At 45.6% G+C, this 19,386-nt stretch overlaps 1 non-coding gene across 1 annotated transcript; it reads left to right on the top strand.

Moving 5' to 3' along the window:
* The first annotated feature begins 15,946 nt into the window (after positions 1-15,946).
* TRNAE-UUC (transfer RNA glutamic acid (anticodon UUC)) lies at positions 15,947-16,019 on the top strand. The gene has a single exon. It is a non-coding gene; the product is annotated as a tRNA-Glu (tRNA).
* Positions 16,020-19,386: the final 3,367 nt, after the last annotated feature.

The raw sequence follows: 19,386 nt of genomic DNA, 5'->3' as shown, positions 1-19,386 counted from the left end.
TTCTAAATATTCTATAGCTAATAATTTCGGTAACAAGAAAAAAATTCCTTGATAAACAATAGTAAGTAAAGTCGCTCAGTCGTGTCCGACTCTTTGCCGGTCCCATGGACTGTAGCCTATCAGGCTCCTCCATCCATGGGATTTTCCAGGTAAGAGTGCTGGAGTGGATTGCCATTTATTTCCTTCTCCAGGGGATCTTTCCGACCCAGGAATTGAAGCCAGGTCTCCCACATTGCAGGCAGACACTTTACCATCTGAGCCACCAGGCAATGCTGCCTTTAAAACAATAAAATACACATTCATTATAAAAGATCCAGAAAATTCAGGCATCTTAAATTAACATTTGATAACACCAAGGTATAGATCCTTCCAGACGTCTTTCCATACATGCATGCATATTTAACTGAAAGAGAATCCTCATGGGTTAGGATCTGGGTCACACCTGGCTGAGGTCAGTGACGTCATAGTCCAGGTAAGCAGAGCCTCATGCTGGATCCACTGCCAGAGAGCATTCTGGGCAGGCCCTGGACCCCAGGAAGGCTGAAGGCTCTTGGGAGGCACCCCCACCCCAGCTCTACGTTTGTCAGCAGCAGTAGGTGGTCCATGAAGACCCATCACCTCTGGCACCCGAACCCACGAACACTCACATCTGGATCGCACCCTTGCAGGGGAGAGGGGGCAGCTCTCACTGCAGAGGTCTCTCGGGCTTATCACCTGGGAGACGAGGAAGATGGACATTTCCCATTCTCTATTTGTGTTTGTTGAGTTGATTCAGTGCCAGGGAATTTTTTTTTTTTTTTTTGCCAAGTCATTTCAAAAATAACCCTTCACGACCTACTTGGTGCAAATACAGTTGATTTATGGCTTTGCTGACCTTTGACTTGTTGCCTGGGGCCCCAGGGGAGCCTTTCCTTTGCTTGTTTACCCAGAGTGATTTAGGAGTTGCAGTGCCAAGAAGGGTTCCCTGGTTCTTCCCGCCCATGGCCTGACCGCGTGTGTGGCCCCTGCCCTCAGGGATCACGCCCTAGTCAGAGCTTGGCTCCATATCTCAGACAGGCCGTGATCCTTTGGACTCCCTGGACCACGTCACTCATGGTCTCTGGCTTTTAACCCCTTTCCAGAAACCCCCAAAGAGATTCCCGTTGTGGAGTGTCTCAGTGCTCAGCTGCTGCCTGCAGCCCAGCTTCATCCCCGGCATCTTCCAAGCCTGCTCTTTCCTTGCTGGGGGCTGAGTCAAATAACTTCATATTGATTCTGATGGGTCAGCTCATTACAGGGTCTGTGAGCACAGCTGGGGCCTATGGACCTTGGGAACTCAGGCTTCCTTCTTGGGGCCTGTAGGTGAGGCTGTGCATGAGACGTTGCAGCTGGTGGACCAGATTCGGTGCTTCCCCATCAGGATGGACCCAGAAGGACGCTCCCAGGGGCTACTTTCCCAGGAGGCGCGCTCAAGGCTCATGGGAGCTTCTGGCTGCAGGACCATTCCAGGCAGCCATCGATAGTTCTTTTCTTTGTGAAGCAGAAAGCCTGGCTGTCTGGTGGGACTTGTGGGGATGTGGAGGCCGTCAGGAGTGGATGGAAGCTGTGGCAGGGCTGGAGGGAGCTTCTTAGGGGCCTGCAGGGTGGCCACAGCAGTTTGCTTGACAGCAACCACTTTCATCAGGGGGATGTGCTGTGGTGTGGAAAACTGCCCTGTCTTCACCGAGGGAGTGTGGGGAGCTGGGGTCAGAAAAGACCTGGAAGCAGGTGAATGAACAGGTCAAAAGACTCCTGAAATGCCACAAGCAATGGCTACTGCCCTCCTTCAGCCCTGCAACGACTAGAACATCTCCTGAAGAAGGGAAATAAGAGGGGTTTTTATTTTTTTGTTTGGTTTTGCCCAGGCCATGAGGCTTGTGGAATCTTAATTCCTCGACTAGGGATTATACCTGTGCCCTTGGCAGTGAAAGTGTGGAATCCTAGCCACTGGACCACCAGGGAATTCCCAGGAAGAGGGTTTCGACATAAGCCTGGCAACCCATTTTCCAGGAACAGAACAACAAGAAGCTGGACCATAGGGAACCAGGCCCTCAGCCAGCACACCTGTGGGGCCCATTGGGTGCTTGCCTTCCTCAGCTCCCACCCTCACCCTGGAGGGAGTTAACAGTTTCTGACCATGATGATTACTTTTATGTGTCCACTTGACTGGGCTGCAGGGTGCCTGGATGTTTGGTCATAGTATTCCAAGTGTGTCTGCGAGGATGCTCCTGGGTAAGATTAACGTTTGGAGACTGAAAGTAGATTGCTCTGCCAGTATGGGTGGGCTTCATCTGATCAGGTGAAGGCATAGACAGAACCAAAAGGCTGGCCCTCCCTTGAGTTAGAGAGTTCTTCCTCCTAACAGCCTTCTGATCGAAACATCATCTCTTTCTGGGTTTCAAGCTTGCTGGCCTTTGAACAGGAATTACTCCTGGGCTCTGCTGGTTCTCAGGCCTTTGGACTCAGACTGGAACTGAAGCATCAGCTCTTGTGGGGCCCAATTCTATGTAGTAAATCTCTCTCTCTCTTCCTTTCTCTCCTATCAGTCATGTTTCTCTGGTAAACCCTTACTATACTGATGAATTTAGCTCTCTCCTTGCACTAATTACTTAACCTTCAAATTAAGATGCTGACTTTTAGTAACTTTGAAAGACTCAAGCTGGTGATGATTTCAATGTCAGAGCAGATAAGCAGCCAGTTTTGTCGGTGGCCTGTTACCGTGCAGATTTAGAGGCTTTATAAATGACTGTGGAAGGAGAAAACTGGCTTATCTCAGCATGTTGTCTGTTTGTGGAACACACACTCAGGCCACTGGTCCTGTGTGTGATGCTAGAGTTATCAAGTCATTTCTGTTCTTAGTCAAGTGTATGTTCTCGAGCATCTCACGATGTCCCGTGTCTGTGGGGAACTGGTAAGTATGAGCTCCAAAGTCTTGTCCGGTCCCAGCACTCTATGATTTTTGAAACTACTTTCTCCCCATTTCTGTAGCATCACTAGGCAGCTTGCTTTGAAATGGGTAAAAATACACGTGCCCATGGAGTCTTTCCTATCCAACTACAGAAGCATTTCTTCCCTTCAAATCTCACTTCACATGTGGGCTGGAGGCATCCTTTTAAAAGGGCTTTAGAGGCTGCCCTGGTGGTGCTGAGGATGCCTGGAGAAAGCTTCTTCAGGACTTAGAGCTTGGCTCCCTTACCCCCGGGAGGAGAAAAAAAGCAGCATGGGAGTTCTCCAAATTAGTTCCGCTTTTCTGGGGGGAGGTTCATCTGAGTCGGCTGAGGGACCTGATCAACTACAATCCACTCTAGTCCAGAATCATTAGTTCAGTTTCACTTAACAACCGCTGGAAGAACACGTCCCCACATATGGCTGGTAGTATTCACCCGTCACTACCCAGCCCTTACAGGCTTCCCTGGTGGTTCAGTGGTAAAGAATCCACCTATCAATGCAGAAGACACAGGTTCGACCCCTGGGCTGGGAAGAGCCCCTGGAGGAAATGGCAGTCCACTTCAGTATTCTTGCCTGGAGAATCCCATGGATAGAGGAGCCTGCAGGCTCCTTTATGGCGTCGCAAAAAACGTGTCCACGACTTGGAGACTAAACCACCACCACCTTCCAGCCCTTCAGACCCAAGAGCACAGGGAAGTACCTTGCATGACCAGTAGGTGTCACTGTTGCACACAACTTGTATTGACCTGGAGTCCAGGCGTTTGACCACGCTCCAGCTTCAACTATTCAGCAGTACCCAGCCTGAGGCCAGAAATCAGTAAACCGAGCATAAAGTTTATAGAATATAGGTAAAACTCATTATCTTGCACTCTGGCAGTTACATTTCTTTGTTAATGGAAGATATAAGAGTGTGGGTATCACAAAACACTGAAAAGGAAAATAAATTTTATTTTTACGTTGTAGTTTTAAATTCGTTGTAAACTAGTTTGAATACACAGAAAATTGCAGAGACTATTATGACAGACATTTGAGTTGAGTTGTAATATCTTGCCATGTGTTTTTCCGTGTTTGTTTTAAAGAAATGAAACACTGAAGACACAGGTCTCTGGTTCTCCAGAGATAATACTATCTTAAATTCGGTGTTTATCATTCCTGTGTATTTCTATGCCACCACTGTATTGTATGTACTCATAAACATTATAAATATCATTCTGTGTGTTTTCAATTTTTATGTAAATGTTACCATCCACACAATGTGTATTGTTTTGCAAGTTGCTTTTACAACCTCAGTCATTTCGGAGGTTTGTTCATGTTGATATAAGTAGCTCTGGTTTATTTATTTGAATCACTTGATTGCATTCGATTGCATCTCTACAGCAGTCAATTTATAAAATTATTGGCTGATTTCAATTTTTTACTCATTGCAGCAAATGTTACGATGACAATTTTAAAACAACTTTATTTAGGTATAACTTACATACCAAATAGTTTACCGACTTTAAGTGTACAAATTTAGTGACTGTCAGTAAATTTACCAGGTTGTGCCACTATTACTATAATTCAGGTTTCAAATATTTTGCTATCATTCCAATAAGGCTCCATGCCTGTTTACCATAAATTCCCAGACTCAGGACAGCCAGGCAACTGCTATTGTATTTTCTGTGCAGTGATCATCCTTACACGGGTCTCTGTGTGCTCATGTGCAAGAGAGTTTCTCCCATGAAGGGTGGCATTGCAAAGGCCATGAGCGTGCATATTTTGATTCTCAAATTTTGCCTTATTTTCCTTGTGTGGTTGAATCAATTTACACTCTTACCAGTGGTGTGTACACTTTTTCTCTGTCTATGTTCTTTAATTTTGTTCTTTTCTTTGCCAATCTGATTTGTGTAACCATTTTGTTGTTTTAATTTGGGTTTTCCTAATTTCTCTCTTTTGGTGCTTATTGACTTTTCGAATTTCCTCTTCTATAAATTGCCTGTTCATAGTCTTTGCTCATCTTCTAACGTATTGTCCTTTCCTACTGATATGTAGCCGTCCCTTACGTATATGTGTGCGCGTGTGTGTATAATAATTATTTTTTTTTCCATTACATGCTTTGGAAATATCTTCTCCAAATCTGTGGCTTACTTCAACTTTAGGGATTCTTGTTGAAGGAGGTTGTGAATTTTGGGGCGGGGGCTGCGCTGGGTCTTCAGTGCGGCATGCGGGCTTCTGCAGTCGCAGTGTTTGGGCTTTCAGCTGCCCCATTGCCTGTGGCATCTTAGTTCCCCAACCAGGGATTGTGCTCTTGTCCCCTGAGCTGGAAAAGTCAGATTCTTTACCAGTGGACCACCAGGGAAGTTCCAAAAGTTGTACATGAGTATGTAGTCAAATTTATCAACAGTTTGGTAAGGGTGTGTGAGTTTTGCATCTTATAAGAAACATTTTCCTACCCCAAGATCACCAAAATATCTTTCTATATTTTCTTCTAAAAGTTTTAAAACTTTATATTTCACTATAGATTTTCTTTTTTTTCTCTCTCTTTAGGTCTTTAATCCACCTGTACTTGGTTTTTGTGTGTGGCAAGGAATTTTTTTCTCCATATAGACTCCTTTTCCTCTTTCAAATCACATCCCATGTCGAGCTTCTGTTTCTGGGCCTCTCTAGTCTGCTCATCTGGGCCTGTGCCTATACTTAGCATTTCCATTATTATAGCTTGAGAGCAAGTCCCGATATTTGGAATGTTACCAAGCTCTACAAGGGCACAGATCCGTGACCATTGTGCTAACTTCTAGATTCCCAGCATCTAAAGCTCTAGCACATAGTAGGTGTTCAATAAGGATTTATTGGATGAATGAATGGTGGTAGGGCAAGTCTCTTTTCTCCTTTTTCTTAGGAAAGTCTTCGCCATCTTTGGTTCTTAATAGTTCTGGATAAACGTTGAGATCAGCTTGTCAAGTCCCACAGAAATCCTTAATGGAAATTTTATCAGAATTGCTTTGAATTGATAGACTTGTAGAATAGTTCATGGAGAACTGAATCTTTCCATCTAGGAACATGGCATATATCTAGATTTACTTAGGTTGTCTTTTATTTCCTTTAGTAATAATTTGCAATTTTCTCTACAAAGGTACGGGTGCATACGCTATTGAAATTTTTCCTGAACACCTTGTAGTCTTTATTGTTATTATAAATGGATCCTTTTTTCTTTCCATTTTCCCATAAGTCTGTTCTCCCCACCCCCCCATAGTCTATTTTTGGTGTATTTATTTTTGTATAAATAAATCTTGAATTCCCTGAATGCTTTGTTGACATCTATTGCGAAGATTCAATTTTCCCCTTTAATTGGTTCGTATGTATTTCTTTATTTATTTGGCCACACCACATGGCTGGTGGGAAGTTAATTCCCTGACCAGGGACTGAACCAGTGTCCCCTGGTTCACCAAGTTAAAAAGTCACCAAGTCCTAACCACTGGCCAGCCAGGGACTTCCCATGTGAGTTTCTTTTATAATATTAATGTTGAGTTATCTCTGCATATGGGAGAAGCCGGTTAATTTTCTCCATTAACTGTGGAGCAGTGTGGAAGTTTCTGTAGTGATGGAAATGTTCTGGTTTGTTTAAGAGAGTAGTCACTACCCATGTGTGGCTTCCGAGTGTTTGAAATGTGGCTAGTGCGGCCAAGGAAGTGAACTTTAAATTTTGTTTTGTTTGCTAATTTAATTCTAAATTTAAGTGGCCACACGTGGCTCACAGCTGCTGTCCTGCACAAAGTCCAGTTGTGAGCCTGATGCTCACCAGCTTGTGATGCTCCTCGGGGTTTATCTCTTGTGTTCTCCTTCCTTGAATGGGCTTTTCGGGAAATGTGAGAAAGGCTATGCGAGACCATTGCTTCCCTTGTCCTTGTTCAGTCACTCAGTTGTGTCTGACTCTTTGCGACCCCACAGATTGCAACACACCAGACTTCCCTGTCCTTCACTATCTCCTGGAGCTTGCTCAAATTCATGTCCATTGAGTCGGTGATGCCACCCAACCATCTCAACCTCTGTCACCCTCTTCTCCTCCTGCTCTCAATCTTTTGCAGCATCAAGATCTTTTCCAAGGAGCTGGGCTTTCCGTGGGGAAGTATAAAAAGGCAGCTGAACCCAAATCGTGACGCAGTGAAAAGTCACATGATGGGCAGAGCAGCCTCCACCCCACACTTTTCTGCTTCAGGAAGCGGAAGCAAGCTTCTCACAAGCAGGGGAACGGTGCCCACCACACGCTACCAGATGGACAACACAGATGTCCATATCCTGAGTGCAATGCCTTAACGCTAAGTGTTCTTGGGAAAATACTGCGCACGTGTACTCCACTGTTAAGGGGATGCATATGCACTATAGACAACAAGGGGATACAGAAAAATGACCAGGAAAAAAATCAAATCAACTACATAACATTTTGGTGTATTTCCTTCTGATATGCTCTCAATAGTTTTTGTTGCTTTTGTTGGTTTGCAGTTATGTGGTTGAGATCATCCTCCAGATACAACTAAAAATTGTATTCTTTCCTATAATATTGTAACGAGCGATTTCTCATCTTATTACATGCTTTGTAAACATCATCTGTTAGACTATAATTTTTTTTATTGCACATTATTTATTTGCCTTTTGCTATCAATATACATATCTTTGGCATAAAACTTTTATATCCAGTTGAATTACTAGGTGCAAGCTAAGAAATAGAGGCCTATTGTCCAGTTCCTGGAGAAGGAAATGGCAACCCACTCCAACATATCGTGGAAATCCCATGGACAAAGGAGCCTGATGGGCTACAGTCCATGGGGTTGCAAAGAATCAGACACGACTGAGTGACTAAACAAAGCTGCCTTGAGGCCCTGCAGAGGGATAATAAATATTACTATTACTATTGTTATTAGGCTTTAATGAGCAATTAAAGGCTGGGTGGGAGGCCTCTTGCTAAAAGCCTTTATCTTCTGCAATGGAAAAACTGACACAGCTGAAGAGTAGATTGAGGGCCTGATAGACACAGAACTCCTCAGCCAAGGCAGGTCTGTCAGGCTGCTAAGGGCATCCCCCTGGCTGGGAACACATGACCCGTGAGCACGTGATGGGGACATCTGGACGGACACCTCTGAGGATGTTGGCTCCGAGCCTCGGAGCTGGCAGAAGTGGCCCCTCTCCAGGAAGAGGTGGCCCTGCCCTGTGCGGGCAGATGCTGCAGGGCGGCAGCAGGGCCCCGCGGAGCCGCCCTCAGCCCCTCTCCTGACCACCAGTCTGATCCCAGCACACAGGCTGAGTCTGATCAAGGAGGAAAATGATCACATTCCTGAGGAGCTGGGAGAGTCAGAAAGCGCTACAGACAGGGGGCAGGGGCATCGCTCTGGAATCGGATTTTGAGGGCTTTGATCAAAGAGGGATGGAATATAAGATCGGATAAGCAAGAATTCGTCGATTTGGGGTGCATTATTGGACATGGGGTTTAACACCCTGGTAAGGCCTCCAGAGGTGGGGAAAACTCCTGCTGAGGTGGCTGTTTGAAGCTGAAGTGTGCCAGCCAGCACTGAGTGAGGTGAACAGGCCTGAGTTGCCCTAACAGATGGTGAAGGAAGGGATGGAGATGGAGCGGGATGGCCAAGCTGGACAGGGTGTCCTAGGTGAGGCTGAAGACTAATGGGGGAGATACTCCGGGAGGGGCCATCAGGAATGCGTCAGGGAGAGGGAGTCAGCACCGCCAGGAGATTCATGTGTGCTTTCTGCAGCTGCCCAGGGTTGGTGGTAAAAGGATGGCACAGAGCAGGGCTCATTAATATCCATTTCCATCCCTGGGTCGGGAAGAGCCCCTGGAGGAGGGTACAGCGACGCGCTCCAGTATCCTTGCCTGGAGAATCCCATGGACAGTAGAGCCTGGTGGGCTGCAGCCCATAGGGTCACAGAGAGTTGGACACGACTGAAAAGACTTAGCACACATGCATGTTACTGGGCTTTGATGATGGGGAGACAAGTGACCACGTGGAACTGTCCATTATGGGCTCCACCAGACCCCTTGAGTCGTGGGGTTGAATGAACCACCATCAGTTCATTTTAGGTTGGAGATGGTCCACCCAGAATCAAGCCCAAGCAGGATCAGATGCCCACAGGGCTGGGAAACAAGGGGTGAAGAAGAAGTGGCAGCACTTCCCAAGACCACTAATGGCACCAGGGGTTGCGTGCTTCTCTTTCCCCCACCTTTGGGCTCTGCAGGGCCAGAAAAGGGGAGCCTTCTTGCCAGAGTGCATGGCTAGAACTATAGATACCGTGGAGGCATCCGCAACCCTTGTGTCCGGCAACCAGCGCATGAGGGTCGTGGTCACGGTCATTGGAAGGAGGCCGGGCTGCTGCTTAAAAAATGGGGACAGTGAGGCACAGTGAGGAGCCCAGGTGACCGGCTTGGCCTCTGGCTACCTGCCTCCCTGCGGCTCTCAGTAGACAGTGCTGCCCTAGGCCATGCAGGTAGTGGTTGGCCGGACTCAGAACCCTCAGGGAACAAGGTGTGGGTTACATCCGGGATGCCCCAAAGACCAGCGGAGGGTGAGGGGAAACTGGAGTGGGCAGAGGACGAGGGAGGCAGTGAGTATGGGCTGTGGCCCCGAGACCAGCCGCAGGGACGGGAGCTGGAATCGGACCACTTCCCTCCGTCCACAGGAAGAGGCCCACAGGCTCCTGGAGGCGTTGTTCCCTAGACCCACGTGGAGAGATGAGGCAGATCCATGAGGCATGTGGCTGGACCGTGACTGCCATGAACACGGAGCAGCCAGACATCCCGCCGCCGCAAGGCCCCAGCTGCTGCCCCCTGCAGATCCATCACGGCACCCTGCTGAGGCGTCCAGCCACTGATGCAGCCCAGGGGTGTCGGGTGAGGCCCATTCCGTGCAGACCTGGGCTCCTCTGCTTTCCTCGGATAGGTTGCTAGAGCTGATGACTCCCCACCGCCCTGGCTGGAAGGAACTGCCTTAGATGTGTGCTGGGGTCCCAGTCTGCCTGCCCAGTCCTTCGCCTCTCCCCCTGCAACCTTGGGGCTCAGGCCCACCTCCAGCTCTACAGGCTCCCCCCACCCTCATCTCGCCTCTCTAATCTCACCTCACCGTGTCTGCTTCCTGGAGGCTGAGAACTAACAGAGAGGCCCTTCGAATTTAAAGCCTTCACTGCTAGGTCATGTCTCAAGGGGTTTAGGGTCTACAGAGAAGTTTAAAAATGTTTAGAACAGGCAGCCTTAAAAAAAATCAGCTATGGAAATGCAGCATATTGTTCTCATTTTTTCTTATTTGCCACAGATCGCTGAAGGAATCGGCATGGGCTGGGAGTAGCTTGAAGTCTGGGTAAGGGAGCCACCGGAATAAACATCCCTCTTCGGGGCTCTTCTCTTTCCCTGGCTCTGTTGCTGTTTCTCCCGATGAGCCCGTAAACTCAATGTGTATGCTCACGCTGCGTGCTCACATTGTGTGTAGTTGTGAGTTTTTTCTTTCTTTCTTTTTTTTTTTTTTTTCCATTAGTGCTTTGTGAAGAGGGGTAGGGATGGGACTCACACAAGGTTAAATGCCTTAGCCAAGCCAATGTAGGTGGTCGGCAAAGGCCCACTGCTGGGGGGACTTCGTTCTCAGGCACTGGAGGTGATAGCTTCGTGTGGACTTTCAAGCAGTGCCTTCCGAGGTGCGGAGGAGCCCAGACCCCTCCATGGAGCCGTTGCTTCCTCCACTCACGTCCGTTTCCTGTGATCAGCATCCTAGGTGCTTTTGAAGCCTGCTGGACCACGTCTGTGCCGTCTTGTGGAATTAATCACAACTTTAATCCTCTGCTCGAAGAGTTGCTTTTGAACTCTGGAAATATCAGCCCTGTCAGAAACTATTTCTGAAGGGAAAACTGAAAACAGATTAAACTCCTCTCGCTAAAGTTTTTTCCGGGTGAGCAATGTTTTCAAGTCAAAAACGTTCCCTTATAATTATGCCTCTGTGTGCATTTGTGCTTTTCTGCTGCTCGACTTCCATTCTGTTTATTCAGCAGTCAGGAGTCGTGCCGCCTGGAGCTGGGCGGATGGAAGATGTTCTCATGATCTGCTTAGAAAGCAAGAAAGTGGGGTGCAAGGGGAGAAGCCACGCATGTGCTGAGTCCCTCACCCCAGCTCAGCGGTCAAGGAGGGAAGCATCCTTTTGAGATAGCCTCGCTCTCCCTTCCTTATTAAAGAGAACATTGAAAGACAGCAAGAAAGAAGCAACACCGTGTCAGATTTAGGAATCCATCCAACTTAGTATCAACGGGTGCTGAGCAAATCAAGAAGCAAGGAGTATAGGATCAGAGAGCCCCTCTCCAGCCTTTCAGGTGCGGTGACCCCAGAGCGGTTCCCTTGCCCATTTCCCTTTCCACCCGCCTCAATCTCAGAACCGAAACCAGTTCTAAAGAGACTGACAGCTGATTTTTGGAGCACTCTGCAGCACGTCTTGACTGCTGAGGTTCTCCACGGTTTCACAGAAGTAAAAGCCAGAAAAGCCAGTTCACAGTTCTTCAGTAAAGGAAACGGTTGCTGACATTTAGAAGTGTATTTTCGGGACTTCCCTGACGGTCCAGTGGTTAAGACTCCATGATTCCGATGCAGGGGGCCCCGGTACAATCCCTGGTTGGGGAACGAAGATTCTGCATGACCCATGGCACAGCCAAAACAAAACAACCCAAAAAACTACTAGAACAGTATTCTCTTGAGTTTGAGCACAGGCTACTAAGGGGAGAACATGAAGCTGAGACATGACAAGACCACTCTCAAAGCAGGCACATGACAGGCAGTGCAGGAACGTGAGAGGTCCCCGGGGCCAGGTGGGCTCAGGGGAGACCGTAACGCTGGGCCTGTGTCCCTAGAACCAGAATAAGCCTTGGCACGTAGGACTGCATGTTTTGAATGAATAAGAAAGAAATTTCTAAAGTAAGGTTTAACTCAGTAGAAGCATCTGATGGTTGTTGAGGGAGTGTCATCATAAAATGTTACATAGCGAGTATAACCAGAGGTATTAATTTTATATACAAGAAAATTACTAGAATTAAATAGTTTAATGAAAAAGCAGTCACCCTGGGAGGACGTCTGTTGGTGCTGCAGAATTTGAGCTGCCAGAGGCTGTGCCCTGGGGCTTCCCGCCCCCACGGGCTGCGTGGGACTGAGCACCAGGACAGGCCAGCCCTTCCCTCCCTCGCAAAACGAACGGCCCCTAGGAGGGACCAGAGGAACCAAGGTCCTAAGACAGCACTGATCTTGGGGGTACAGTTCACTAGCCGCTTCCACAGTGTGTTCACAGGCGCTGATCTCATGCTGAGCTCCCAAGAACAAATGAGGACACGACGCTCCTCAGCGCAGGTTGTTCTCATCTTTCTCAGTATTAATTCAATGGTGTCAGTGGATTGAGAAGAACACCAACCAGGTATCTTGGTCACCTGATAGACGGTGACAGCTTTCAGAGAAACTGGTATATTTACTACTATGAACTTGTAAATAAAACACAAGTTAGCCACAGTATCGATAATGGAAATTCTCATATAGGATGATGTCTGTGAGTCCTTAGCTTCAGATGTGACAAGGTACCACCTTATACCTGATCATTACAAGAGGGCACCTAGTTGGTACTTGTCTTTCTGCTTTTCCCCTTATTTGCCTTTCTCACGAGTGTTTTTTCATTACTTTTCACCTCAAAGTATTAAAATGTATTAGAGGTTTCCTCCCCTAAAGTTTCTTTTAAGACACATTCATTATTTTAATTTAATTTAATATGCATTGTTTTAATACAATGATGTGCACTCACATAAATTGTGTGAGTTTTATATAGAAAGTTCCCAATTTTTAAATGAGTTTTGACAAGTGGATACATTTGAACTGACTCATTGGGAAAGACCCTGATGCTGGGAAAGATTGAAGGCTGGAGGAGAAGGGGATGGATGAAATAGGATGAGATGGTTGGATGGTATCACCGACTTGATGGATGTGAGTCTGAGCAAGGTCCAGGAGTTGGTGATGGACAGGGGAGCCTGGCGTGCTGCAGTCCATAGGGTTGCAAAGAGTCGGACACGACTGAGTGACTGAATTGACTGTCTGGCTTCTTTCACTCAGTGTAACACATGTATGATTCATCTACGTTGTGGTGTCAGGATTTGTTCCTTTTCAATCATTCCAGTGTGTAGACAGATGACATCTGTTTGTCCCTTCATCAATCATTCCAATGTGTAGATAGATGACATCTGTTTGTCCCTTCACCTATTGATGGGCGTGTGGGTTGTTCCCAGTTTGGGGCTATAATGAATAATTCTGCTGTCAACATTTATGTTCAAGTCTTTATATGGACTTCCATTTTCATTTCCTTGGCAAGTTACCCCCAAAGCTTCCATGGCTCATTATTGTCTATCAGATTAAGTACACTCTCAATCATCATCAACAGAATGGTTCAAATTATCTTTCCTGCCTTATCTTCCCAACCTGTACTTACCTTTCAGCCAAGCGAGGTTCCCTGTGGATCTTTGCAGTCTCTGTAGCCTCTAGATTCCTACAGGAATGTGTATTTGGAATGTCTTCTCACCTCTGTCAGATTCTCACCTGCCATGAATCCCATTTCAAATGCCTCCCTTTCATAAGTTGTCTTTGAATTGACCAGTAGAAGTCATCTCTCCCATCCCTGAACCTTGTGCCCCTCTGTACAGCACTTGCCTTATAATTATAGTCGATTCTCGTTATTTAAGGTAGTTGTGTTCTTTGAAGTCTCCACAAACACTGAAATTGTCAATACAAAATCGCTGCTCCTAGGGGAATACAGGGTTAGGTTCCCATGAGGCTCTGGTCACAGTGTTTTCATCAACCAATCAATACGTGACCTTGTTTTTGCTGTGTGCTTTTCATCTATATGGTTGACTTGTTGACGTCGACCTCCCCGGTAGCAGCACTGTTTGACTCGCTCATGCCCGGATGAAACTTGCCTGACACACCGTCTTCTTCACAGGCACAGGCTGGGCTTGAACTCAGGAACACTAGACAGCATTATGTTTGAGGGGTCACTGTAAACAATGAAAAGCCCCCAAATGCAAAACCTGTGGCACTAAATAGTCTGTAAAAAAGGGACAGGTGTTTGAAGTAGGACAGCTGAAACAAGTGTTTGAAGTAGGAGAGCTGAAACAAGAAGGCGGGGTCCTCGTGGGGTCTGTCTGACCTGAGCCTGAGCATCACAAGACCCAGCACTGCCTCTGTTCTGTTCACGCCCGTGAATGACTATCGTGAGGAGGCAAATCCACAGATGGAAACCAGTGAATTCACTCTGGCTGTGGCTGCACTGGGTCTTCGCTGCTGCCCCTGGGCTCTAGGGTGTGCGGGTTTCAGCAGTCGTGGCTCGCGGGCTCAGTTGCTCTGCTGCAAGAGAAATCTTCTTCGAACCAGGGATCGAAGCTGTTGTCCCCTGTGTTGGCAGGAGGATCCCATCCACTGTACAACCAGGGAGCCCCCCCAATTCACAAATTGTATGGAATTCCGAGAATAACAAGGATTGACTGTGCATAGTTCCCTCCTATAAGCTCTAAGGTGGTGACTTTATCTGCCATGCTGTCTAACACAATGCCTCGCCTATGGGAGGAATGTGATATTGAGATGCACTTGGTGGGGACATGATAGAAAAATAAAGTTACATGAGATTACCAAATTTATCAGGTCACTTAAAATTCATTGCACACTTCGGTGCACTTCCTGCTCACGTGGGGAGCAGGTACCTAGCGATGAACAAAACAAGAGATCCTGTCCTCACTTGTAGGAATCAGATTAGGAAGATGAGCAAAAGGCGGAGTAGCAGGAGTTCAAATGTGAAATTCCTCCTCATGGAAAGAAGATTTCAGGGATTGAGAGCTGGAATAAATAGCTGCCTTGGAATAGACATACAAATTGCTCTGCTCCCTGGAGAGCCTGAGGCAGCGCACTGCAGTGGTTAAAAGGGCGGCTAGAGACTGCTTGGTTTTTAATACTGGCCAGGACTTCCCTGGTGGCTCAGATGGTAAAGTGTCTGCCTACAGTGTGGGAGACCCGGGTTCAATCCCTGGGTTGGAAAGATCTCCTGGGGAAGGAAATGGCAACCCACTGTAGTATTCTTACCTGGAAAATGCCACGGATGGAGGAGTCTGGCAGGCTGCAGTCCATGGGGTCACAAAGAGTTGGACACGACTAGGTGACTTCACTTTCACTTTCGAGTCCTATTCCTGTGGGAGAGTTACTTAACCTCTCTTTGCCTCAGTTCTTCTTTTGTAAATGGAAATATCATGTCATCTGCCTCTTTGGGTTGTTATGAGGATCACTTGAGTTAATATTTGAGAAGCATCTAGAAAGTGAAAGAAAGTGAAAGTCGTGTCCCACTCTTTGTGACCCCAGGGACTATACAGTCCATGGAATTCTCCAGGCCAGAATACTGGAGTGGGTAGCCATGCCCTTCTCCAGGGGATCTTCCCAAACCAGGAATTGAACTGGGGTCTCCTGAATTGCAGGCAAATTCTTTACCAACTGAACTAAAAGGGAAGCCCTGAAAAGCGTTTAGAACAGTGCCTAATAATGTAGTAAAAAGCAGGTGTTAACTGTTCTTTTAAAAACTACACAGTGCCCAGACTATTTGCTGAAGAAGCAAACCTTATCAGATCAATGTGATTCTCTTTCTTAAGAGAAACAGGGAAGTGCAATGTGAGGTACGTATGTCTGCTTGGATTTCTTTATCAAGCCAGTAAACTCGAGCAGCGTAGTTGGAGGATGTGCCAAGTTAGAGGTGTTCTGAGATGATTCCCAGGACTGAGTCATGGCTGGTCCTGAGGTTACGAATCACCACCCATGCTGCTTGTCTCCTCGAGGGTCATGTACAGACCTCCAGAGAAAATGCTTAGGACGTACAGGGGGATGAATTCAGGATGGATGGTTAACAGTTAACTAATCTAAAATGTTAGAAAACAAAGAGTGTATAAAAACAGCAGAGGGAATTCCCTGGTGGTCCAGTGGTTAGGACTCAGCACTTTCACTGCTGTGGGTGCTGGTTCGATCCCTGGTTGGGGAAGTTCTGCATGCCCCTCAGTGTGACCAAAGCATGGATGCATTAGAAAGAAGGATGTAACAAAAACCAGTGTAACTGGATAGCACAATTCTGAGGTAACCTAGGTCCATGAAATGATCCTGAACAGCACAGGCAGAGAGAGAGAGAGCGGTGTAACAAACGCAGTGGGAGGAGACCTCCAACAAGCCCCCAGCATGTAGGCAACGCATAGGACATGCAAGCGCCAGGAAACACATATTAAGCCCATTTTCTGAATGAATGAAGATGCCAAAGTTTCTATGTCCAATTATAATTTTTAAAGCATAGTAGAGCAACCTGGGACCTTAGGAAATGAAAACAGATTGTACAAGGAATAACTGAAGGTCACTCTTCTGTTGACAGGAGACAGCTGGTGTTACTAAATTGCATTTATTGAGAATGGAAGGGTATTTTTTTCCTCTATTTGCTTGTAGAAATCTGAGAAAATAGAACCAATGACTCAGTATAGTAATAAAATCTTTTTACTTGTGGACTCATGATTACATAAAAATGCCATGAAAAATGAAAGGTTTATACAGTGCTAAGGGTCTTAAGATTTCTCCCCTGTAGCAAACACAGATGCCGGAGCACACATGCTCAGAGGGAAAAAATGACTATTGGCTAAAGGTTTCCAGCAAGTCCTGCTGATTCTTTTTAAAATTTTTTCTCTTCTATTTTTTAAGTTATGAAAGTATGACAACACATTTATAGGAGACCTGGAAAATACAGAAAGAGTTACAAATAGTTCCACTATATATTACAACTGTGGCTTGAGTCTTGCTTATTTCACTTGTCTTAGAACGTGGGGGCCATTTGTTTCAGTAATATGAAATCAGTGCTTTTAACTATGGTATGTTAATGGTTGTGAACAGTAGAAGAGAATAAAATTGTGGTTAATGAAGAAATACAGGTGACAAGTTTAAAAAACTTGGCTGTATGTTTCTGCTATTCAATAGTAATGTAACTATGCTTTGGGATATTGAATCTGGCGCTTCAGTGAAACAGTCTGTGGAATAATTCTATTAAAACTCAATAAGTCAATGTGATCCCTATCAAATTACCAATGGCATTTTTTACAGAACTAGAACAAAACATTTCACAATTCATGTGGAAACATAAAAGATCCTGGAATAGCCAAAGCCATCTTAAGAAGGAAGAATAGAGCTGGAGGAATCAACCTTCCTGACTTCAGATTGTACTACAAAAAGTCATCAAGACAGTATGGTACTGACACAAAAACAGAAATGTAGACTAATGGAACAAGATACAAAGCCCAGAAATAAACCCATGCACCTATAGTTACCTTATTTTTGACAAAGGAGGCAAGAATATACAATGGGGGTAAAGACAGCCTCTTCAATGAATGAATGGTGCTGGGAAAACTGGACAGCTACATGTAAAAGAATGAAATTAGAGCACTTCCTAACTATACACAAAGATAATTCAAAATGGATTAAAGACCTAAATATAAGACCAGAAACTATAAATCTCTTAGAGGAAAACATAGGCAGAACAGTCGATGACATAAATCAAAGCAAGATGCTCTATGATCCACCTCCTGGCATAATAGAAATAAAAACAAAAGTAAACAAGTGGGACCTGATTAAACTTAAAAGCTTTTGCATAGCAAAGGAAACTGTAAACAAGGTGAAAAGACAGTGCTCAGAATGGGAGAAAATAATAGCAAATGAAACAACTGACAAAGAATTAATTTCCAAAATATACAAGTAGCTCATACAACACAATACCAGAAAAACAAACAACCCAATCAAAAAGTGGGAAAAAGACCTAAACAGAGACTTTTCCAAAGAAGACATACAGATGGCTAACAAACACATGCAAAGATGCTTAACATCGCTCATTATTAGAGAAATGCAAATCAAAACCACAATGAGATATCACCTTACCCCAGTCAGAATGGCCATCAACAAAGTCTACAAACAATAAAAGCTGGAGAGGGTGTGGAGAAAAGGGAATGCTCTTGCACTCTTGGTGGGAATGTAAATTGATACAGCCACTATGGAAGACAGTTTGGAGATTCCTTAACATCTAGGAATAAAATCACTATATGACCCAGCAATCCCACTCCTAGGCATATACCCTGAGGAAACCCAAATTGAAAAAGACATATGTACCCCATTGTTCATTGCAGCACTATTTACGATAGTTAGAACATGGAAGCAACCTACATGTCCATCGACAGATGAGTGGATAAAGTTGTGGTACGTATACACAATGGAATATTCAGTTCAGTTCAGTCCAGTCACTCAGTCATGTCCAACTCTTTGTGACCCCATGAATCGCAGTATGCCAGGCCTCCCTATCCATCACCAACTCCTGGAGTTTACTCAAACTCACGTGCATTGAGTCAGTGATGCCATCCAGCTATCTCATCCTCTGTCATCCCCTTCTCCTCCTGCCCCCAATCCCTCCCAGCATCAGGGTCTTTTCCAATAAGTCAACTTTTTGCATGAGGTGGCCAAAGTACTGGAGTTTCAGCTTTAGCATCAGTCCTTCCAATGACAACCAGGACTGATCTCCTTTAGGATAGACTGGTTGGATCTCCTTGCAGTCCAAGGGACTCTCAAGAGTCTTCTCCAACACCACAGTTCAAAGCATCAATTCTTTGGTGCTCAGCTTTCTTCACAGTCCAACTCTCACATTCATACGTGACCACTGGAAAAACCATAGCCTTGACTAGACGGACCTTTGTTGGCAAAGTAATATCTCTGCTTTTTAATATGCTATCTAGGTTGGTCATAACTTTGCTCCGAAGGAGTAAGCGTCTTTTAATTTCATACTCAGCCATAAAAAGGAACACATTTGAATCTGTTCTAATGAGGTAGATGAACCTAGAACCTATCATACAGAGTGAAGTAAGTCAGAAAGAGAAAGATAAATATCGTATTCTAACGCATATATACAGAATCTAGAATAGTACTGAAGAACTTATTTGCAGGGCAGCAGATGGTGACTATAGCCATGAAATTAAAAGATGCTTACTCCTTGGAAGAAAAGTTATGACCAATCTAGATAGCATATTGAAAAGCAGAGACATTACTTTGCCAACAAAGGTTTTCCAGTGGTCATGTATGGATGTGAGAGTTGGACTGTGAAGAAAGCTGAGCACTGAAGAATTGATGCTTTTGAACTGTGGTGTTGGAGAAGACTCTTGAGAGTCCCTTGGACTGCAAGGAGATCCAACAAGTCCATTCTAAAGGAGATCAGCCCTGGGATTTCTTTGGAAGGCATGATGCTAAAGCTGAAACTCCAGTACTTTGGCCACCTCATGCGAAGAGTTGACTCACTGGAAAAGACTCTGATGCTGGGAGGGATTGGGGGCAGGAGGAGA

This window comes from Ovis aries, chromosome 8, assembly GCF_016772045.2.
Source record: "Ovis aries strain OAR_USU_Benz2616 breed Rambouillet chromosome 8, ARS-UI_Ramb_v3.0, whole genome shotgun sequence".
In the NCBI taxonomy this organism is placed as follows: Eukaryota; Metazoa; Chordata; class Mammalia; order Artiodactyla; family Bovidae; genus Ovis; species Ovis aries.
This window is presented reverse-complemented; position numbering and strand designations above follow the sequence as displayed.